We start from the raw sequence: 24,420 nt of genomic DNA, 5'->3' as shown, positions 1-24,420 counted from the left end.
GAGAGGGAAGGGGCAATCCCTAAGACAAAAAAAGGGGCACAAAGCATAAGAGGAGTTAAAACTAAGAATTTCAAACATATCCCTCCTCGAGGCAACAATACTGCTAGTATAGCCAGAAAAGCCACGACGAAACCCCTAAAGCAAGCCAACTCATCCTCCGGCGCTCAGCCCAAAAATAAACTAATTACATTTGATGCCGCGGGAGATGAGGGCTTAACACTATCGAATATAGGTACACTTCTGAGGGATTTACTTAACCCCATCTTAAACTGTCTAGTTAAGATAGAAAAGGCCTTAGTGCAGCGTAAGATGGATTTTACCCGTGTCGACGAGGGCTCTGGCACAATAAACCAGATCCCACAAAATAAATCCACACATCCCATCAACATCTCTACATCTGACACCAAAGGGGCGCTGGGTAGCTCGACCTTACATCCCAGCCAATTGCAGCAGCTTTCCAACGTCCCTGCAGTGCCCCCAAACTATAGCCCCATAACTAAAGCCCTCGGCTCAAGTGGCCCACTGAAGAAAGACACACCTTCTATGGGCACTAATGGCATTGATCATAATTATAGAACTATCGATCTACCACCAGAAGCAATGCCTTATACTGTAATTTTAGCTGGCATCCCCAAATTAAATTCCTCTACTAGAGAGCCGGCGGAGGCACTGAAAAATAAGGTAATCCACTGGCTCTCTAGGAATAGGCCGTTGCCAGAAGGAATATTTAGCGAGATTTTGATGGGATGGAATCCCCTGGATAGGACATACCAGGAAGTCAATCCAGGGAGATTGTGCACTGATTAATTTTAGAGATCCTCTTACTGTCTCGCACATTTGTAGTTGGCCCTATCAGCCCCAAGGATCACAGATTCATTCCCTCCCTCTATCCTTTTTTTATCCAACCGTTGATCCTGAACGGGGAGAAGATTGTTGGGAACTTGTGTCCAGAAGGTCTAGAAATCAGGCCCCCTCAGTTTTTAGAGCAATTCCACACCCCAAGCCTCCACGCTTTGACTGCTTATTAACTCATAATAGATTTAGCAGTCTTGATATGGTCGATTGACCAATAAAGTCGAAAGGGGCGGTAACAACAGGGCCCAATGACATTATTAACAAACCGTTTAGGCCAACTACTCCTTCTGAAAATATAAAAATACTTGGAGTACATCAAGTTAGGGATAAAAACATGGGTTCTTTTCTCCCAACGTGTTGCCCACATGAGGTATCTGCACCCCAAGTGGCGAAATCACGGGCTTTGGAATTTCCAGGCCAGGATAGGGGGGAGAATGATGTCTCTGCAATCATTGCTCCGGAAATATCTAACCGTCCCTCCCTCAAGATCCTGTCCTGGAATGTGGCAGGTTTGGTAAATAAAGCCAACTGCCCAGAATGGAGAGAATTTATCCAGGCCCAAGACATTTGCCTCTTTCAGGAAACCTGGGCGAGAGAACATCTCACCCAAACAGGCTTCGCTGCATTTTCTGTGCAGGCAACATGGGCCGGCATTGGACGCCCCTCAGGTGGTCTGGCTACCTGGGTAGCCACCGATCTGGGCTGTAAGGCTATTGCATATCCACAAAATTCGCCGAACATTCTTATGGTTCGGCTTGACTGGCCGAACGCAAACAGCCTTTTGCTAATTCATGTATACTCCAGGCCAACCAGGATTTCCCAGACTTCAAGTACGATAGAGGAGCTCTCAGGAGTTTTAGATGACATTCCACAGGGCACTCACTTCTTGATAGGAGGAGATCTTAACTCCCATTATGAGCCCCTTCCGGGATTACTGTTGGATTTAGCAATGGAGGAGGACATGGAGTGGTCCATACCCCCCCTGCGAGCAACAGCCCCCAGAGCTTGGACCCCCCTAGCTACACAAGTTACCGCCTTAACCTTAAAATTTGGTCTGAGGGCATGTAACGGCAGGTCTACCTCAGATAATCCAGCTAGCTTTACTTTTAACAGCAAGGGTAGGGAGTCAAGACTGGACTATATACTGGCCCCACTACCAATGTGGTCAAGTATCATTGACTTCTGGGTATTGCCTAGGGATGACAGTGACCATAATGCACTGAAACTAGAATTTGCTCATCCTGGTATAGATTCTAGGCTGGAATTGAGGGATTCCCGGGATACCGGTCTTGGCCTGACTCAAAATAAACGAAGAGTAAAGTGGGAGATATTCATCTCTAACCCAGAGAGGATACCCATACTCTATCAAAGGGTTGTCCCTATACTCGAAAAAGTTCAGGAAATCATGGTTAATGATATAAACCAGAGTAACCATGAACAAGTAGGGCAGTGCCATAGAACCCTCTCTGAGACAGTATCTGCAACACTTACTCGTACCCTAAGGAGGCCAACTGCCTGTGCAGCTGGCCCAATTTGGTATAATAGGACCTGTCGTACTGCAAAATCAAGCCTCTTGACCTCTATCAAAGCAGGTCTGGGAAGCGAGATAATTAGAGCCAAGAGATCCGCTTACAAAACTTTAATCTGTAATGCGAAAAGAGAATGGGAACACCAGAAATGGGAATCCCTTTCTGTATCATTAGCCAGGGGGGACTCACGAACATTTTGGCGAACAGTGAACACTGGCTCACTGGAATTGGCCCCTGCACTGGAGCCGAACATTTCACCTAGTGCATGGTCTGATCATTTTAAATCGCTATGTTATGTTATGTTATGTTACTCCGCACTTTTTGAGCGCACGGCTACCCCAGAAGGGTGTCCCGGCGCTTTGGCAAAGTGACCCAGAGAAACACGAAACCAAAGGGAAAGACCTACTACCGTCACACTAGGTTACTTAGTAAAAAGCAGAGTTTTCAACTCCTTCCTGAAAGCCAGAAGATTATTCGCTTTCCGAAGGGAAAGTGGGAGCTCGTTCCACAGGCAGGCTGTCACAAACTGGAAGGAGCGGCCTCCCATCCGAACACGTTTGACCACCGGCACCTCCGTTTTAGCCAGGTCCGCTGACCTCAGCAGCCTCCGCGGCACATAGAAGACGATACGCTTCCTCAGGTAGTGAGGGCCAATCGCATGAAGGGCCTTGAATGGCATGAAGGGCTATACCAACTACCAGATGGGGAGCAGGCTGCTTTCTACCCTTTATGCACTGAGGATCCTAAAGAAATCTCCCTGTTTGCATTCAAGGAGGTTAGAGCGGCTATAGCTGGATTAGCTTCAGGCAAGGCCCCAGGGTTGGATGGTATCCCAGGTGACCTTTTTAAGCAGGAGGTGGATGTCTGGACTCCATATCTAGTTTTATTATTTAACCACATTCTGCGAGGCATGGAGATTCCTGCTACTTGGCTGGGCGCAGAGATTGTTCCCATTTTTAAGAAGGGCTCTCCTCTGCTCCCAGCCAATTACAGACCCATAAGCCTCATAGATGTCTCACAAAAGATCTTTGGTAGAGTGATTCTGAACCGGCTTCAGGCCTGGATCGATGACAATAACATCTTGAGTCCCTTTCAGGCAGGTTTCAGAAGGGGGGTTTAGACGGTGGACCAGATCTTCCGATTGAATCTTCTCTACTGGAAAACAGTAACAATCGAGGGGGGCAGTCTATACACGATATTCGTCGACCTGCGGGCGGCGTTTGATTTAGTCCCAAGGGACAAACTCTGGGCAGTTTTGGCAGCTACAGGGGTTCCTGCTGATCTACTCTTTATTCTGGAAAAACTACATCAGGGCAACTACGCAAGGGTAAGATGTGGCAGAGGAGGTACCCTTTCAGATCCTTTTCCCGTTGACAGGGGGGTTAGACAGGGTTGTGTGCTTGCACCCACCCTTTTTTGCCTCTTTGTCAACGGGATCTTTAACCATCTTGACGGGATTAGTAACATCGACGCCCCAAGGTTGGCGGGCAACAGGGTACCGGCAATTATGTTTGCTGATGATACCCTGTTGCTCTCCAAATCACCTATGGGTATACAAAGGGTCCTTGACGGCTTTGTCGACTTCTGCAAGTCGCATGGTTTGGAGATCAACACTACAAAAACAAAATATATGATCTTCAACCCACCTGCCTCTACCCGATCTAGCCCGCGGATAGGGACTTCCAGTCTTGAGAGGGTATACACCTTTGAATACTTGGGGGTTATCTTTAATCCCCTAATGAGGTGGGATTCACATCAGACAAAAGTGAATCTGAAGCTAACCCAGATGACGGGCGCCATTTCCAGGATGCTGAGTGGGCTGAGCTACAAACCATTAGGCCCACGCCTTTACATTTACAAAACCCAGGCTAGGGCGGCTGGGCTATATGGGGGCAAAATCTGGGGACATGTACCTATCCAGAAAATACAGGTTGTAGAGAACAACTTCTTGAGGCAGCTGACAGCTCTACCATCAAGCACCCCGCTATTACCCTTAAGATTGGACTTGGGCCTAAAACCCATTGCGGTGGAACTAGGCCTCAAACCTTTAATTTTCTGGCATAAATTATGGCGTACCCCAGAGCTTGAGAATTACAGAAAAGAGCTACAAGATATTCTGCGCCTTATAAGAATTGATCAAGTACCATGGCTTGCTTATATTAAACATTCCTGTGAATTAATAGGAAGATCTGATCTGTGGACTGACCCAGTTAATACATGCCCAATGTCTTCCCGCAAAACTATCTCCTCAGCTTACTATGAGCACAACTTACGTGCCCTAGTTATGAAGGCTAGGGCTGGGTCCCTTACTGAACAGTTCCTGGCATTTAAAGATACATACACCCGGGAACCAGTCCTAGATGATATTGAACCAACATTAACCAGGAAGCTTTACCTACAATGGCGCTACGGTACTTTGCCTCTTGGAGCCCATACTGTCAGCTGGTCACCTAACTCAACAACTCTATGCCCAGCGTGCGGCCACCCATCAGAGTCTGACTTGCATATAATTTTCTTCTGCCAAGCCTACCACAGACCACGGAGATACTGGCTTCTTCCACTTTTAAAAAACCTGGGTTTTAAGTATTACATTTCAGCTTATAGGATTTTAAAAACTGACTTATCACCACCAATAGTATTTGCGGTAGCGAAATTTTTAACAGCTATGTGGATCAGCCGCAATCGTTATGTAAAGCCCAAAAATTGAGGATGGACTGATCTGAATGTTGCTATGCTGCTAACTCTAAATGAGTATTTTAATGTGGTGCATAACATGTTATTTATTGTATGTTTATCTCTTTTATTCTTTTATGGCCCAAGTGGCCGAAATAAAGTTGAAATGATGATGATGAGTGATATCCTGTCGTTTTGAGCAATTAACTGACTCTTTAATTAGGGACCACATAGGTGCACCAAAAGTAAAAGCGTGATGGATAAACACTGACTGAAAGAAAATACTTTGGAGGAGACAATACAGATTGCTAAAAGCATGGAGCATGCAGAGCAGTGGATAATAGAGATGGAGGACGGAGATCATGATTAAAAAAAATGTGGTTAAGGAAATATCAAGAGAGAACAAAGTGAGAATGCAAGAGGATGCAGCGAACAAGCAAAGCAGTGTCCGGAAAGAAACATTTGGTACTTTTAATGAAAATGCAAACCGTTATGATAAAGTTACCAATGCAATAAAGTGTTTCCATTGTGGGGCTCCGGGACATATATCATCCAGTATAAGGTGTGCTGCTAGGAACGTAATTTGCAGGAATTGTCGAATAATAAGGCACCTGCCTAAGGTGTGTAGAATGAACGTGCTAGGAAGGAAGATACAATGAATTGGACAAGACATTGACAAAGTGTATGAAAGTGTTCAAGATATTGTTCTTTCCATAGATGGGGGAGGATGTGATAAAGTAGTAGATGGAATGAATGAGAGAACAGGATTTGAACAAATCGAACAGAAGATTAAAATGGAGAGTTTTGACAAGCTAGAAAAATCACACTATATGATTTCCATAGATGACAAACCATTGAGGGTGCTGGTGGATTCCGGAATCCTATTTACGTTGGTGTCCTAAAAAACATCTTTTTTTAAATATCTTTTTATTAACAGTCATCGACATACAAGCGATCATGGCAACAATTCAATATCCGTATAGGCGTGACAGAATCTGGCAATAGTCATTCACATTATACACAGTAAGGACAAATCACAGAGAAAGTAAGTTATCTAAGGCAAGTTGCTGAGGGGTAGTACAAATGTCCCCCTGGTACGAGTTCCAAGGCCTCCATAATCGGGACCACTTTTTTGGGCAGCCACGAGCAACATAAACTGTCTTTTTCATGGAACATGCACCAATCCATACTTGACTTCCATGCTTCCAATGTGGGCGGTTCTGCCACCCCCCAGGCCTGGGCAATGTTCCTTTTTGCTAGCATGAACCCCAGAGTGGTCCATTGTGTCTGGCGTGTGTTCAGATCGGTTGGTTCCCATATGTTCAATAAACATCTACGTGCTTCAGGGTGAATAGGAACTGGAAGGACCGCCCCCGTTACTTCATGTATCTCCTTCCAGTAGGACTGAATGTGTGCGCATTCACAGATAATGTGCATAAAAGTGCCCGTGTGTCCACAACGCCTACGACAGTCCCCTGTTTCTGTTCTTCACATTTTTACCAGTCTAGGCCCTGTCCTATATATCCTATGCAGGATTTTAAGTTGTACTAGTCTAGTCTTGCTGGAATCGCTACTATCCTGGGGGAGGACACTGCCTCCTGCCACTCCTCATCATCCAGCTCAACGCCGTCTGCCACCCCTTTCTGTCGTAGCAGGGAGAGAGGGTCCTCCCTGTTTTATATTAGTTTGTTATAAATCAGCGAAATGGTCTTCACTGGGAGGTAGCCATCCAATATTCGATCCTCCAATGGGGAGGACTCTGGAGGGGAGGAACCCATTGGGAGGACTGAGCGCAGGGCATGGGGCACCTGTGCGTATCAAAAACTCTCCGAGTCAGCCAGTTTGTGTTGGCTTTGAAGGGCAGCGAATGTTTTTATGTCTCCCCTCTCCCACAGGTCTTGAATTCACGAGATGCCAATCATGTCCCATTTGTCAAACCCTCTTGTTGGCTACAAATTACCCAATTGCGCAGAATCCTATAGGGGGTGGCCAACGTCAGTTTACCCTCCCAGCCTAGGGATCTGTTAGCGGAATGCAATACACTTATCGAATTTCCAGTAGGGCCCGTCAGGGGAGGCCGGACAGGTTTCGAATAAAGCGACCTATTAAAGTTCCCTCCCTGGAGAAGCCACTTGTCCATTCGGTAGCCTGGATCATCAGAGCCACCGTAGGTGCCATGATTAATTGCAGCCAGATGAGCCACCCAATAATATTTTTTAATGTGGGGTAGGGTGATGCCTCCATCGTACCATTTTAAGGAAAATCTCCTCAGGGCTATACGTGATGTCCCACTCCATAGTAACTCTCTCTGGAGGTGTTCAATCTCTTTAAAATAGGCCAAAGAAACAGTGTCAAGCAAATTTGTGGGGCGTATAGAAAGCGGGGGAGGGATATCATTTTTAAAAGGGCCGTCTTACCCAGGAGGGACAGAGGGAGAGATTTCCAGCTGGTTATATCACGTTTTAACCGTAATAGCAGGGGAAGCAGGATGTTATTGTAACGGAGTGCGGAGTCTAGGGAAATGAATATCCCTAAATATTTGAACCCCGTGGTACTGACTTGAATCGGACAATTATGGGGTAGGGCCGATACCCCCCCCATAGAGGGCATATAGATGGGACTTAGTCCAGTTAATCTTGAACCCCGAATATCTCCCAAATACCGCCAATATGTCCAGTAAGGCGGTTAGGGATTTTTTGGGGTCGGTTAGGTAGAGCAATATTTCATCTGCATACTGCGAGATACGGTCTTTCCAATCCGGTGACCAGCGAAACCCGCGGATTACTGGGTCCTGTTGGATCCAGGCCGCCAATGGTTCCAACGCTAAGGCAAATAGGAGAGGGGAGAGCGGGCATCCCTGACGGGTAAGCCGGCTCAAGGCGAACGTGTCTGACTTTTTATTATTAACCATGACCCGCGCCAATGGCCGAGTATAGGAGACGCACCCACCGAATGAACTCCGGGCCGAACCCCATTTTGAGGAGCACTGCAATGAGATAAGGCCATTCGATCATATCGAACGCCATAGTGTCGTCCAAGGAAACCAGAATAGCTGGTTCCAGTATAGTGTCCGCCCTGCCTAGAACCCCATGGACTCGACGCAGGTTCAGAGCTGTATTCCGATATGGAATAAAACCAGACTGGTCAGGGTGTACAAGATTTGATATGATTTTTACTAGACGATTAGCCAGTACTTTTGCAAGAATTTTAGGTTCGGCATTAAGGAGGGAGATAGGCCGGTACGAGGTACAGTCTGTTTTTGGTTTGCCTGCCTTATGAATAGTTACAATATTAGCTATTCGTTGATCTAACGGTAACTCCCCTCTCTCTCTGCTCTCTTCAAACATGGCTTTAAGGTGGGCGGCCAATTTATCAGGGTTAAGCTTATATAATTCGATGGGGATCCCGTTAGGGCTAGAGGCCTTCCCTGAGTGAGTGATCTAATTGCCTGCGCTACTTCGTCCGTAGTCAAAGAGCTGTCCAATAGTTGTCACAGTGTTATGTCCCTCAACAATTCGGCGGAGTCTTCTTCGGTGTAGGGTGCTACCGCCGTATATACCGTTGTGAAATGACTGGCAAATTGATTTTCTACTTCTTGAGGTTCTGTTATGCTGAAATTTTTAGTGTCATGGAGAACCGGGACCAATCTAATTGCCCATTCCCGTTCATCAAGCCAGGCTATCAGTTTCCCAGCTTTATCTCCCAGATCATAAAGTCTCCCGAGTTTCTCTCTCCGCATTGTTTTAGCTTTGTCTGTAACTAACGTCCTATATTCGTCCTGTTTAAGACGTAACAGATGGAGTGATTCAGGAATAGTGTGCATTTCCATTTCCCTCTCTTGCTGGTAAATTTCATCCTCTATTTTAGACACCTCCCTTTGTTGTTCCTTCTTGTGACCTGATATTAGGGACAAAGCATCCCCCCTAATTACCGTTTTCAAAGCCTCTCAGAGTGTCTGGAAGGAGTACACTGTGCCCTCATTTTCACTAAAATAGTTGTCCATTGCAGTGAGAAGATCCTTACGGATTTTGGGATTGCTGAGGTACCAGGGGTTAATCGGGACAACCCTGCCCACCCGTACGTGATCCAAAAAAACATTTGATGGGATGGAATTCGATGGCAAGTCTGATATTAAGGCAGTTGGATGTGCAGGCAGGAAAATCAAAATATTAGGAATAAGGTGGACTCTCAAATTCGTCAGGGGCGTTCATGGACTTGTTTATGTAACCAATTTTGGGTCAGATTTTTTAGGTTAGCATCACCAAAAAGATCTGAACATCATCATTAATCCAAATGCCAAGGAACCTGGGATGGTGGTTGAACCTGCGGGGGCTCTGGAAGTTATAAACTCTGATGAAAGTGTCATAATGTCAAAAGATCGGGGGTTTTAACTGAAAAGTTAGGGTTTTTGAAGGGGGTTTTCCACAAAATAATATTGAAAAGGAGGGCCAAACCTGTTGTGCTCCGGGTGAGGAATATACCTAACATGATGAGGGAACCACTACATAAGGAGCTGGATAAGTTGTTGGAGCAAGAAATAATTGAACAAATTGAGGCATCCGAGTGGTTGGCTCCCGTGGTGGTGGCACCGAAGGAAGGGGGGAAAATTCTACTTTCTGTTGATTTGCGAGATTTAAATAGGAACCTATGGGAGGACAGGCAACCACTTCCCAACATTTCTGAGATAATTGCTGTTATTGGAGGGGTGGATCCATCTTCAGTGTATTAGACATGTCGTCTGCATACCACCAGGTGAATCTACATGAAGGGTCTAGGCACCTGACATCTTTTCTGACACCTTTGGGGCATTCCACTATAACAGAATGCCATTTGGGCTGGTATCAACAGCTACTGTTTTTCAGAGAGTGATGAACATATTTGGGGACTTTAACCAAGTCATGTGCTTCCAAGACGACATACTTACACTGGGGAAAGATGGGAAGGAACATGACTTGGTTTTTTGTGAGGTGATGGAAAGGTTGAAAAAGCATGGCTTATCGCTAAAGAAAGAAAAATATCAAGGAGGAATGAAGTGACGTACTTGGGTCATGTGATAAGTGCAAAAGGAATAAGGCCAAAATGAAGTATCATAAAGGCTGTGGAGAATACACCAGAACCCTCAAACAAGGATGCATTGAGGTATTTTCATGAACTTGCAGAATATTGCTCCAAGTCCGTCAAGAACTTTGGAGAAATTGTAGAACTATTAAGGTTAATCATAGGAAGAATGTATATTGTGTGGAATGATGATTGCAAGGAGTCTTTTAACAAGATAAAAGAGCATAGCACAGGCACCCACGGTGGGCCATTTTGAGAAATCTGGTAAGACGTACATTGCAACTGATGCGGGTGGTGTCTGAGTACAGTTTTAATGCAAGTTGTGAATGGTGAAGAACGTGTAATCACTTGGCATCTAGGAGGTTGAGAGGTGCGGAATTCTCCTTCTGTGATTGAGGGATAATCCCTAACCTGCTGTTGGGGTATTAAACATTTTCATTTTTATGTGTGGGGTATTCCTTTTAGGGTCAAAACGGACCATAAGCCACTCACCTATTTGTTTAAAGGAGGCAGAAGATTAGAGGGGAATGTTACACCACATATTTCCGGGTGGATGTTATCTGTTCTTGACTACAAATTTGAGGTAGAGTATGTTAAGGGTTACAGGAATGTTATAGCGTATTGTTTATCTAGGTTGCCTGTGAGTAAAGAAATAGAAGAGAAGTGTAAGGTGATTGCTGGTTTTGGAGGTAGTGAGATGGTCTTGGGATGTGGTGAGTGTAATGTAGCCAAGGAGGAGCATTTGTTGTTGAAGGAGATTGAAGGTAGAGTTGTACAGGAATTATCACACCAAGTGGTTTGTGATGGAGACGTTAGAGCAAATTACTATTGCCAATGTCATTGAATTTTTGGGGAAAACTTTCATGGAAGAGGGGATTCCTAAAACTTTGGTTTCGGATAATGGTCTAGTTTGTTTCCAGAGAGATGACTAAATATCTTTTTAGAATGGGAATCACTCATGAGAAAGTGGCCATGTTTAGGCCACAAGCTAATTGATTGGTGGAAAGGGTTAATAGATTGGTTACGGACAATATTCAACTTTCGTTAGCTAACTAGCTTCCTTGGAAGAAGGAACTGAGGAAAATGGTGTGGGCACATAGGACAACATCGCATTCTGTAACTGGGGTATCACCATCTGTTTCCCTGAAAAGGAGAGAGAGCCGGGAAGGAAAGATTGTCCTATATGGTTGAATAATGCAAAAGACGTCTGGGTTGACTGTGGGGAAAGGGTTTGTGGTCTTCAAAATAAAGCAAGGGAATATTATAATATGAAGCGGAATGTGAAAAGTCTGGATGAAGGAAGGAGATTGGGTGGTGATAAGGAAGCGAGGAATGGTGCAAAAAGAGGAGAGTAAATACTCTGAACCTCATAGGGTGGCAGAAGTGAAGTGCAATGTGGTGGTTTTATGTGATGGGACCACGTGGAGCTTCGGAAATGTGTGTAAAATCAACAGACCTCTGTGTGAGGTTGGGGCTGATGTGTGAAAAGGATCTGTGTACTTAGTTGCAGTAAAGGAATTTAGTAAATTTTTATTCTTCCTAGTTTCTGACAAGTAAGGTTGTAACTTTTCTGTGCTATCCTTCCTTTCCTATTAAAATGGTATTAATTTATACAATATATAGAATATAAATAGTTGTCTGTTGAAAAATGTATTACAAGGATAGATGATGTAGAGTTATGATGAGTAGAATGCAGAATACTGCCATGGGTGGAATGTGAGCTATGTGGTAACATCACAAGTCAATGAGATGTGATGAGGGGAAGCAGGACGGTTAACAAGTGCTGGGGATGCATTTGCAATAAAGAAGAAGAAAGAAATGAAGAAACATGTGCGTGTCTTTGACTTCGCAGATGGGTATGCCCAGACATGGGTCCGTTGTTTGCTCTGTCACTGAATTCAAGCTAGCCTGGCTGTTGAAGGGTGATAACTCAAAACTGGTCCCAGGTTGCTTCTCCGGAGCTTAGTTCTCAAATTCAACAGAGTGTGATGTGCTGGCAAACCAAGAGTATCGATGAGATCTTGAAGTATGTTAAAATTATTACAGTGACTGCTTTGATGTAAAACAGAAAAGGATCAAAGAGAAGTTGATGATGGCACAAACAAAGCAGATTCAGAGAAACAGTAGAAGTCCCACGATGGGCTCTGATTCAGATGTTGTGCAATCTGACCAATCTGGAATGAATGGGATGCAAGGTGTCGGGGTAAGGAATGAAATGGTGAAGACACAGCTATGGTCGAGTGAATCTGAACAATTCTGGGGTGAATACAAATGTTAATTTGCCGAAGAAGAGCACTGCTTGTAATTTCTGTGCTGAAATCTGGCACTGGAAGTGCGAGTGTAGGCAGAATCCAGATTGAACCCAGAATGATGATGTTTCTCATATGCAAAGAAAGAACTCTGGTGTAGATGCCAAATTGTGCCCCAGCCCAACAGACTCTATGCAGAATGTGCAAAATCAAGGGCAATTCCTTACAAATATGCCTGTTGCTCCAGTGTTGCAGCAAAATATTAGAAACAAGTTGCCCTATAATCCAGGATACCAACAGAATCCATTGTTTTTTTTTTTTAGCACTGACGTTTCAGCGCTTTCATCTGAGAGAAATTCACAATAACAGTGCCTGAGAAGGGGGAAGTCTTGCATACTTGGCAAAATTCTGGAGGCAGACCTCAGTGGCCATTATATAAATGGTGAGGTGAATTGACACCCCAGAATGTTCATGTACAATACTGGTGCTCCTCACTCTACAGGGCGTACTGTGGAGGTCCAAAACCAGGCTGTCTTGGGGAAAAGAAGTCCATGTTGTAAGCATTATCAATAATCAGATTGGTAGTCTTGCCACAGCCAATGTCCCAGTTAAAATAGGGTCCATGGAGAATAATCATCCGTTCATAGTATGTATTTCTAGTCCTGTTGAGATCGAAACACAAGATGAAGATTCAGTTTTTTCTTTTTTAAATAAAAAAAAAGAAATTCCTAGATATCACAAAAGATGACCTGCCTCTGGATTTAAGAAATTGTGTCAAAGAAAAGGCATAGATTTTCACAGGTAAAGTGTTAGGATTAGTAAAAAGTACAAAATCAATTAGGACAAATCTAATGCTGTTCATCCTAGAATTAGAACAATATCAACTTACAAAAGGGGGAATTTACCTGTCATAGAAAAAAGTTATAGAACAACATATTCTACGAGAGGTGCTTAGTAGTCCTTGCAAATCTCCTGAGATGGCCATTAAAACAAAACAAGTGGTAAGTGAAGGGTAGAGCAAGATCATGTTGTCCAGTGGTACTAAATCCTGCTGTAATATAGTTTGACTCTCACATACACAGGATGGTATATTTGACATATGCCAAGCATTCTTCTCCCCTTCTCTGCATGAGGGTAATCTATATCTTTTCGGTTCCAAAATAAAGTCCTTGTAATAAATGGGGTTACTGGTTGGGAGCGTTGTCACACTCTGGCACAACCTCAGTCGTGGTCAGGGTGAAGCATAAAAGTCACTAAATCAGTCTGCTTAACTCTCTGGTAGCTTGCCACAAAAGCAATTCGGCTTAACTTGGATGCAATGTGCAAAGTATTTATGCAGCACTCAAACACTAATAAAGTGAAATCACTACACCAGGAAAATCTCAAATTAGGAATATAGAGTTAATTTAATTAATAAAATGACACCAAAACGTATTAAAACCAATCAGTAGAACCAGAGGTGTACATTTTTTAAGCATTTAGCAAAAAATAGTACGTACAAGAGCAATCTGTGGTTATCTAGCCATGCAAGAACAAGTCGAAATCAAAAGTTACGGCTGACCGTAATGGAGTGTGGGTCAGATACAAGAAGTGGATTGGGCATGTTCTCGGCTTACCTTTGGACTGCAGAAAAGTCTTGGAGGAGGTAGAGTTGAGATGAGTAAGGCAGCATGCTGTGTCTGAGAAATCACCGCCGCTGGGCAAAGGCTTGTAGAAACTAACAACTATGATGGGGGGAAAAGCTCTTGGCAGGAAAAGCTGTATTTCCAGGTTGAGGAAGTAGTCATCGTCTATGGGGATCTGGTTGTCTCTAGCCCGGGAAAGATTTTTTGCCTTCAGACTCCACCAACTTTTTAGAAATTGAAAATCTCCAGCAGGATAAAGCTGTGGGCTGTAGCTGAAGAAGGCTACACAAGCCTGGATGCTTTTACTGGGAGGTCCTGTTGGACAGAATTTGCTGCTGTTTAGAATAACAGCGCAGGAGCTACTGCGAAGTCAGAGCGACCGGTCATGCACTATGGGCAATCGGCTGGCAGGTAAGTCCAAGTCTTCTGTCTGTTCCTCAGGACGTTTTTGTTGAAAGCATTTTCTTAGTCACAACTTTTAGGGTTAGACAGGACCAGTACCACCAACACCTCTACCAAGGGTCCAGGACCTGGCTTGCGCTACTTAGGGGAGTAGGGGGTGGGTTATGGCTTACTCCAGCAGATGCCAGCTGCAGGGTTCAACGCCACCATGAGTTATGTACCTGTAGCTCACACAGGAGGCCAGCGAAGTAGCCCCTGAGTCACTTCTGGTGGTCCTGGATTCAAGGAGATGGTCCAGATCTTCAAGCAGCAAGGCAGTCCTTTAAGCACCAGGGCAGTCCTCTGGAGGCAGGGCAGCCCTTCCGAAGTCGTCCACAGTTCCAGGAGAGTGTGAAAGAGGTTTTCTGAGAGTATGTTATCTATACCTGGTGCCAGCCTTTGTGTGTGCGGACACCCTGTCCTACCCCCATATCGCCTTCTGGAAAGTTTTTTCCTTCCCCTGTCAAGGCTCCAACAAGTCTCAGGTTCTTTTGTATGCTGGAGGCAAGCCCCTTTAAAGTGCAAGTCGGACAGAGAACAGCTCTGCCCCCAGCCACAATGGCAAGATGGCCCATCCTGTCCATACCTAATCCCCTTGGAATTCCTGTCTGGGAGAAATACACAAAAGCCCAGCTGAAGAAACATTCACAGTCCTGTGATCCAGGACACTTGCAGAAGGCTTAAATAGTTAGGACAAGAACATACCAACATTCTCAAAGTGGCATTTCTAGAACTGTGTTTTAAAATTCGACTTTACCAATAAAGAGGGTTTTAAATCACAATTCATTTGAGTCCCCCCATCATATCTCTACTTGCTCCCAATGTAAAGGTAGCACTTATATTAAATGTAATATGATAACCCTGAGATATAGACCCTTACAGTTGTGAGAAACAACTTTAGGAGTTTTTCGCTACAGGACATGTAAAACCTTAAACCACATGTCCAACTTCCATACCTGCCAACTTGAAGAACAGTCTCGCTGTATGAGGAGGGACGGGGCCTTGTGTTGAAGTACCTATGAGGAGGCACTTTTGAACCCCACCCGCACCTAAACCCCTTCTTCCCCACCCCAACCCTCAAAACGCTTGCTATGGCTGATGCAGAGGTCCTGGGTTGTTTTCACACTCCTTAATGTATGTCAGCAGTTCAAAGCCTCGGAAAACGATCTGTAAAACCACTATCTACAGTGGTTTTCAGCTCATTTTCCGTGCCTCCGTGGGATATCAGCTCTTCACTGGGAGACCATGTGATGGGAGTCGACCTCGTGTGTCACACGGTGCCTCCGTGTGAGTTGGCAGGTATGTACTTCTTAATTACATTTCACCCTGCCCTAGGAGTGTTAAGGGCCTACCTTAGAGGTAACTTATTTGTATTAAAAATAAGGTTTAGGCCTGACAAATTGTTGAAAACTGCATAACAGGCTGCAATGGTATACCTGGGACATGTTTTAAAGTGCTGGTTCACTGGATGGCACAATGAGTGCTGCAGGCCCTCTAGTATCATTTAAACTTCAGGACCTAGGTACATGTAGTACCATATACTAGGGATGTACAAGCTAATTAAATGTGCCAATCAGGTTTAGGCCAATGTTGCTCTAGGGACAGAGCACAAGCACTTTAAAATTATTTTATTTAGTAAAACAGAAGGGGTGCAGGCAAAAAGTTTAGGGGTGACCCTGAGATCTAACAGTCCTCTTTTGTTTTGGTGTCGGATTCTTCAGGGGTATACTGAAAGTCCCTTGTTTTTTAGCTCGATCTTAATGATTTGGAACATTTTCAGCCACCTCGTACCTTAGGGCCTGATTACGAATTTGTTGGACACGGTTACTCCGTCACAAAGGTAACGGACATCCTGTCTGCCAAATTAGACTTCCATTATATCCTATGGAACTTGTAATACAGCATATCGGATACCGGTCACGTTTGTGACGGAGTAACCCTGTCCGCCAAAGTGATAATCAGACCCTAAGCCTTGGTCCAATATATTGATAATCTACTTGTTGCATCAAGGACTGGACTAGACTAGACACGATTGCACTCTTGTATCATCTTGCTGACAATGGTCAAAAGGTTTACTCTACAAAGATGCAGAAGTGATTTATCTTGGTCATCATATTGTAAAAGGAGAAAGGAAAGTCTCAAGGAAACTAATTTCTGCTATCCTGAAGAGGAATACTTTGACCTCCCAGAGAGAGGTGGGTATGTTCTTGGGGATGGTTGGCTGCTGTCGTCAGTGGATTCCAAACTGACTGCAAATCTTTTAATAAGGCTAACTCACAATGATATCAAGGATGCTGTACCCTTTGTCAAAGCATTAAGGCCTTCCAAGAGGTAAGAGAAAATGTATGTAGTGGACTTGTAGCATGTTTTTCATCTGTTTGGTCCAGTAGGTGTAACTCTTCCTGGTTGTCTGAAGGTGGTTGCAGCTGTTTGCATTGACATTTAACAAAGTGAAAGGATTGTAGTAGGACCTTTGTGTTTGTTCCCCATTCAGTTGAAAGTTTGTGGACTCGAACCAGAACATGGCACCTCCCAGCTGCCTTTTGAGGTCTGGCAGCTGAAAACATGTAGATCAGAAGGTTTAAATCTCTGAACGCTGCAACATTGCTAAGACAGCAATGAAGACGATGATGACCCAGAACATGATTGTGGCAATGTTGCAGAACTGTGCACCAAACTAAGATCGGATGTCAAATATTTTCACCTTGAAATCTTCCACCTGTGCTCTGATTTTGTTTGTGGATGATTATTTTCTGATTGACTATTTATACAGTGTTTCTTTTATGAAATCATTTAAGTATCGTACCTACCACATATTACTTCAGCACAAGTGGCAAATTTGATTGCACTGGCGAGGGTTTGTTGCCTTACAGACGAGCTGAATGTGATTATTTACATAGACAGCTGGTATGGGTTTAAGTAGTACATGATTTTGGGCAACTGTGGTCGCAGAGGGATTTAATGATATCCCCTGGTACTCCCATCAGGATTGGTTTCTATATTCTTGATCTTTTGGAGGTAATAAACCAGCAGAGAAAGATTGCAGTGGTCAAGTGCATGGCCCCTAAGAATGGTGACGACATAAGTCGCAACGGGAAACAAATATGCCAATAAAGTGGCAAAATATTGTGCACTTAAAAATGTAACTGTGAGATCAAATGAGCAAATCACAGTGCAAGGATCGGAACGGAATGAACCCCCTGCAAATACTGTTGAAAATGCTAATTACATAAATTGTTTTCTATTCAGCCCAATACAGACCACATTAAGCAAATTGAGGGATCTCCAGGAGGAGGTACTTGAGCATGATGGACCGAAATGGGAATTAGTTGGTTGCAAAAAGAACTTAAAAGATTTTTGGTTTAATCTTGCATATAAATATGGACTTCTGACTCCACACTTCATTCCACGGCCCATTATGTGCATGGCCAAACACACATTCCTAGATCTTGTGAATTTTTTGTGAGTATATTTAATTATCAAAAGATTTTGTCCCCATACCCGTCCCTGTCAGATTTCTACACTTTTGCAGAAGGACCTTCCTGAGTCTGAAGATGCTGGGAATAAGGTGACCTCTGGTAAATATTTGATTGCAATTGCACAAAGTAACTATACCACAATACAAACTAGAAGGGAGTAGCTGTGTAGTTTAAGAAGAGTATTAATTTGTCAGGGAGTATAATGATACCATTTCAGGAGACTGGAGGGATGAGAGGAGGCCAGATTAAAACTAAAGAGGAGTTTAGGTCGTCAAATTTGCATCCTCGGTCGAGGATGGAACATGAGAAAGAGGCTGAATTGTGCATGGTGTGTCTTGAACCATCAGGAGAGTTTGTAGGAAAGAGTGAGTGTGAAAAGAGATGTCAGTTGTGATTTCCTGGTTGGTGAGGAACCGATTCTTAGAGGAATTGAATATGTGAGGGGTGAGACTGCTTATTTCAAACTACCTTGTAATTGTGTGGGTTCTTGCTAACTGGCTTTAGTATTTCCTAGAGTCTATTGTGTGAACGAAATGAGGGATGCTGTTGGTTGGAAAAGAGTGAAACTAGTTTTTGGTCAGATTGTACTAGACTTATTAGGAACTATGATTCCATCTTTTGGAGTGGCTATGAAGGATGTGAAAATTAGAAGATTATGTACACTTGTGGATCAGCTTGCTTCAAATACTGCTGGCACACTAAAACAAATAAATACAGCTCTAATTGACATGTGTGCGATGATTATGCAAAACCTCAGCGCTTGATATCCTTCTTGCAGGATTTTGAAGGTGCGCAATAGCTGTACCTACACCCCAGCTAACAATAGAGTCATTAACACCTATGCCTCGAATATAACTAACATATCTCATGAAGTTCGAGCTTTAGAAGAGTAAGGCATATGGGAAACAGTAAGTAACTGGGTTAGTGAGAATGGAAAGGTTTATTTTAGTAAGGTTGATGAATGGACTGATAGCATGAGTGGGGTTATGTTTAAGACTATACTAACCCCTGTAATTATTGTGTTGATTTGTGCAATTGATTTGTTTATCCTTTTTCTCAATTAATAATTATAAATTGGGGTGTAAAAGAAGAAAAGGAATGAAACTGAACTGGAAGATGCAGGTGTATAATCAAATGATCTTGTTGGAGGAATCGAAGGAAGCAGGATGGGATGTAGACTGGATCATAGCTAATTGTGGGGTTTAGTGATTATAGAATAATAAAGGGAAATTGTAGGAGTTTTCGTGCATTTATTAAATGTGCATTACTAACCGTACAGTGTATGGGTCTGCACATGAATTTACATGTACACATTTATCTGATTTTATTACCTTTGAAACTATTTTGCTGTGACTGGTTGAAGTACTTTTTTCTGGCTTATGCTTAATAGACCCCAGTTAGGCTGTAAAGCCATCTTATTCAAAATGGATGTCTCATCCTACATGCTTACTGTTTATTATTTTTGCTGCACGCAGTCAAGCAAAGTTATGTTTATTGCCGGATGGCGTTCTTGAAGAAATCTCTCTAACATTGGCCAGTAATGTTACAATATTCAAGGTTTCTTGTTCCTGCCTGCTGTGTTAAATTCATTCACAGTACTTTGTTCTTGTTTTGTAACTAGTTTGTTTTACCATCTCTGTATGACAGCATAGAGTGGGCTGAATCATGTAGTAGGAAACTGCTTAGGTGAAAGGCATTATGACACACCAATTTACTGTACTTTAATTTGGCAAAATTGTATTATTTTGCAGTTTTGATTAAATCTTAGGAGAAGATATCCAATATAAACCCTCAAATTCAGGGGTAAGCCAAATTATTTTCCAGTGTTGCTAGGGATGCTGTCCGATTTCTTACTGATTTAATTCTGTATTGCCCTAACGCTGAATGCCTTCATAGCAAAGACTTTATACATCTGTACGTTGCAATTTCTATATTGTACCCTTTGGATTTTTATAACAGATCTTTCTAAATTTCATACCTCTGCCCTAGAAGTTACCTAATGAGGTTGTCCTTACTTGACTATATTTTTGATATGCTGTTTTTAGGTCTCGCCTGAGCCAGTGCATGCGCTGCTCTGGCGAGACATTTAGTAAGTGGGCTTTTAAAAGTCCGACCACACGCTTTTGCTGGCCTCAAGCTTGCGGTTACGCACACGATTACGCGCACAGCCGCCATCTGGCTTTCTGTCATGGCTCATTAAGCCTTACAACCATTACAGTGCGCGAATCACTTTTATTTCTATGCCTCTCCACCCCCTGCTCTCTGCTCTCACTACCCCTCCCTTCTCCCCCTCCCTCCTCGTCAGTCACCGGGCGGGCTACAGCTTGTGTTAATTCCCTCCCCCACCACACTTCCCTCTCACACTCGGCGCCTGCACTTTGCCCTTCCCCCTCCCCCACCACAGAGCACATCTTGTATGCTGGTCCCTTCGACTCCACTCTGATGGCCGCCATGTCCGTCCTTCCTCCCTCTCACGAAACCACCTTTACCCCTCATTCTTTTACCTCGTTAAAGTTAAGGAGTAGAAATTAATCCTGGAAAGGAAAGGAGATAAGCGTAAGGATGACGCTGACCACCGCCACGACATTTATCATCCACGGTCCTCTTTCATCTGATGGGCTGTGACGTTCTCTTCTAGAAGTATTTCGGTTTGATGCACCGTTTCTGCACTGCTCATGCGAGGCTGTTTACAAAGTGCACTCCCTTATTTCACGTGCTGCGTCGCAATCCGGGGGCTCCCTTGTGATTACAGGGGATGGATTCAGACTGTCATCGTCGCGCGCAGCATCAGCCGTGTTTTCACTTGCAAAAGGCAAAGTGAAAACCGTCATTTATTACGGGATGAGCAATCCAAGATGTTTTGCTTGGACGAGGGACCTGGCTGCTTTGCTTTCATTGGCTACTTGAGTTTTACCCTCAATTTCATTCTATTAATCTGTGCTTAAAAACAATATACTCACACTTTGATTTTGTTTTAAAGAGCGGTCGTGTGTACCCTCTACTAATGTACTGCAAATTCTGCAAGCCAGCTTTAAAAAGCAATTAAGCTGTCCCGAGACGAACACAGAATCTTTGCTTTATGGCCACAATCATTTTTCATCTGCTAAATTGTTGCCACAGCTGACATAAAGCTGGGACTAGTCCAGTCACACGCCTACACCACATATCACTCAGGGCCAACACTGCATCACTCAACAACACCACAAGATCACTCAGCACCACCACAGCATCACTCAGCACCACCACAGCATCACTCGGAGACCCAACCATATCACTCAGCACGACCACAGCATCAATCAGCACCACCACAGCATCACTCAGCACCACCACAGCATCACTCGGGGCCACCACAGCATCGCTCAGCACCACCACAGCATTAGTCAGCACCACCACATCATTGCTCTGCACCACCACAGCATCACTCAGGGACACCACAGCATCACTCACCTTCACCACAACATCACTCAGCACCACCACAGCATCACTCAGTAACACCACAGCATGTCATTGTGGGAGACATTTGTTAAAATGCCATTTCAATTCAAGCTGGATCTTCATTTGTTGTCTTGGAACAATAGGCTGATTTTTCATCACAATCTTCAATTGACTGCTTGGCTGCTCTACCTCCAGTATAACCAACTAGGTCTTCCAGATGATTTGAACTACTAGAGCCCTCATTTTGATGTGGAAAAAGCTTCATGAATTGGTCTCAGAAGAAATGGATCCACTCTCAATATCCTCTCATCAAAATTTGCTATGCTTTTTTCACGTGCTTGAAGTAAGGCAGAAATGTTTTTAGGTAAAAGTAAATTTTGTTGCTGTTTCAAGGTTTCGTCAAAGAACAAATGTCTCATCTTTGTTATCTTTAAGGATACTGGAAGTGTTTATGAGAGTTTCTCAGAACGTTTCTGTGGCTCCTCCATGGCAACAAGTTTTGGCAGCATTAATGAAGAATCCTTTTGAACATATTCATTGGGAAAATTTGATTGTCTGCTTTCAATCGCTTTCTACTGTGATTGGAAGAATTTTGCATTTGCTTAAGGTGTAATGGTGTTTGAAGTTTTACCTACAACTTTTACCTTTAGTGGGCAAAAAACTTACTCCAAACAGACTAGCTCTTAGTACATGGTCAAGTGTCATGCGCACACACACAACATGCAGCACATACTGCAATAGATGAAACCCTTAACATCCCTGTCACAAGCTAGTTTAGTGCGAGCATGGAGAGGCAGAATGAGCATCCACAAATCGACTACCTGGTTTGCCTGTGTGGAAGCGTGAATTAGCTGAACTGTAGCAGCATTCAAGCTAGGCATGCATGCCGTGTTTGGATTAATGTACACAGATGCTCTAGTCCTGCTGGTATCCGCATACCCAGGGGACGAGTGTGAGGCCTCACAAGACTTTTACATCTCAGTGGCCATCTTGGAATTACTTCTGTTTAAGCCACGCCCTGACTGAGCCCCATTGTTAGGTGTTAGACTTGGCATCTTTTGGCGTGTTTCCCCTGAGTTTTTGCTTTCTGACCTCCCGGTTTTGACTCTGTTTTTGCTGGTGTAATGATTCTGCGCACTTTTCTCACTGCTGATCAGTGGTAAAGTGAAAGTGCTCCTGTGGTAAAATGTGTTATGGATTGGTGTTTCCATGATTGGCCTATTTGATTTATGTGTCAGTCCCTAGTAAAGTGCACTGCGAGTGCCAGGGCCCATAAATCAAATGCTGTTAGTGGGCTGCAGCACTGGATTTTGCCACCCACGTAAACAGCCCTTAAAGTGTAACTCTGGACTGCCATTGCAGAGCCTGTGTGCAGCCTGGGACTGCCATATCGACTTGGCAAGTGCACATACTTGCCAGTCCCTAAACCTTCCCTTTTTTACATGTTAGTCACCCCTAAGGTAGGCCCAAGGTACCCATGTGGGCAGGGTGCATTGTATGTGAAAGGTAGGACATGCCCTGGTGTGTGTGGCATGTCCTGATAGTGAATTACAGCCCACTTAGTTTTTCACTATTGCAAGGCTACCTGTTCCCCATAGGCCAGAATGGGCAGTTTGATTATAACATCCTATAATCCTAACTGACCCAGGGAACATGGTAGAAATTCGAGTTTAGTATGCCTGAACTCAGAATGATAAAATACATCTTTTAGTGAAGTTGGTTTTAACATTCTGTGTTTGAAAATACCACTTTTAGAAAGTAGGTATTTTCTTACCTAACCATCCAGCCTGCCTCTGCTAGCTTGTGTATTGTCTGTCTGGTTTGTGAGTGACAGAGGCTGGGGGAGACTCCAGGAGATAGGGTGAGTCAGCACTGGGCTGAATAGACCTATCTGCATGTAGAGGGGTGGGAGGAGTAGCACCTGGGTCTGAATAGGGCTATTTCTGCCTTCCACAATGCTGGCTCCACCTCCTGTGGTGCGTCTGAGGACGCTGGCCCACACTGACAAGGAAGAAGGTGCACACTGGCAAAATGCACCCAGAACTGGTTTGAACTCGGTACAGGACCCTCTGCCTTCAGAGGACAAAGGATTTGCTAGTATAAATATTGGGGCCCAGACTCCAAGATTTCAGAACTCTTTTGGATTAAGAAGACTGCCAAGAAGAAGAGCTGGAGAAGCTGTGAGGAGGAACTACCACTTTGCTGTGTGCTTTGCTGCGTTGGCCTGCAGTAGCTGCTTCTGTCTTTGGGCAGTGAAAGGACTGGACTGAACTTTCTGCAATCTACTTTTGTGAGTTTCTCCATGGGCTTGAGGTAGAGCTTGCCCCCTGTTCAAGAAGTCTCAGGAACCGCAAAGACTTGACAAAGTCTATGACGCTGCTGCCGACTCCGTGTCCTGAAGGCACTGCTGAGGGCACCGTGACCCTGGTCTCAACGACAACGCCTGCTGACGCCGCCACTGAGCCGCTGCTCGCATCGCGACCTGTGGGCACTGCCCTGCTTCACGACGACGCCTTGGTATCCCCGACGACAATGCTCCATGCCGGAATCGATGCCGCTGCTTGCACGTGGATTGAGGGCACTGCTCATAAAGTTACACGACGCACCGCCCTCATCCCGCACCGCAGCCTTGGCTTACCAACGCTGGTGCCATCGACTCCAGATCGTCAGCCGACGACAGCGCTCCAGCCACGAAGATGCCACTGTTTGCACCATAACCTGCCAGTACCGCGACGAGCACCACATTCATCTCACACCGCGACCCTGGTCTCACCGATGACGCTATCTGTCGCTGCCACCGAGCCGCTGCTCACACTGTGACCTGAGGGCACCGCACGCCGCACCGCTGCACCTGGCACCCCAGCACGTGACGCCTGCCGACGCCAGCGCTTCTGACTGCAGCAAAGAGGAGTTCGATTTGCAACGCGTGTGACTTTGAGGGCCCCGACGACTCCTGCACCGACCTCCGGAACTGGCGCCTCCGGACGCCGTGTGTTTGGAAGCTCAACGAGAGGTCATCGACGCCCTGCATTTCTTAAAGGTACTGTTTGCGGGTCTTCCCGACGCTGTAGCTGGC

The 24,420-nt window shown here is 44.5% G+C and overlaps 1 long non-coding RNA gene across 1 annotated transcript in view; it reads right to left on the bottom strand.

Annotated features, from left to right (window-relative positions):
* Nucleotides 1–6,002: 6,002 nt before the first annotated feature.
* Nucleotides 6,003–24,420, bottom strand: part of LOC146870978 (uncharacterized) — a 40,553-nt gene continuing 22,135 nt past the window's right edge. The window contains exon 3 of the long non-coding RNA XR_014959486.1: nt 6,003–13,026. This is a non-coding gene — a long non-coding RNA (uncharacterized LOC146870978). The remainder of the gene's footprint in view (nt 13,027–24,420) is intronic.

This window comes from Triturus cristatus, chromosome 1_1 (assembly GCF_964204655.1).
Source record: "Triturus cristatus chromosome 1_1, aTriCri1.1, whole genome shotgun sequence".
Classification (NCBI taxonomy): domain Eukaryota; kingdom Metazoa; phylum Chordata; class Amphibia; order Caudata; family Salamandridae; genus Triturus; species Triturus cristatus.
This window is presented reverse-complemented; position numbering and strand designations above follow the sequence as displayed.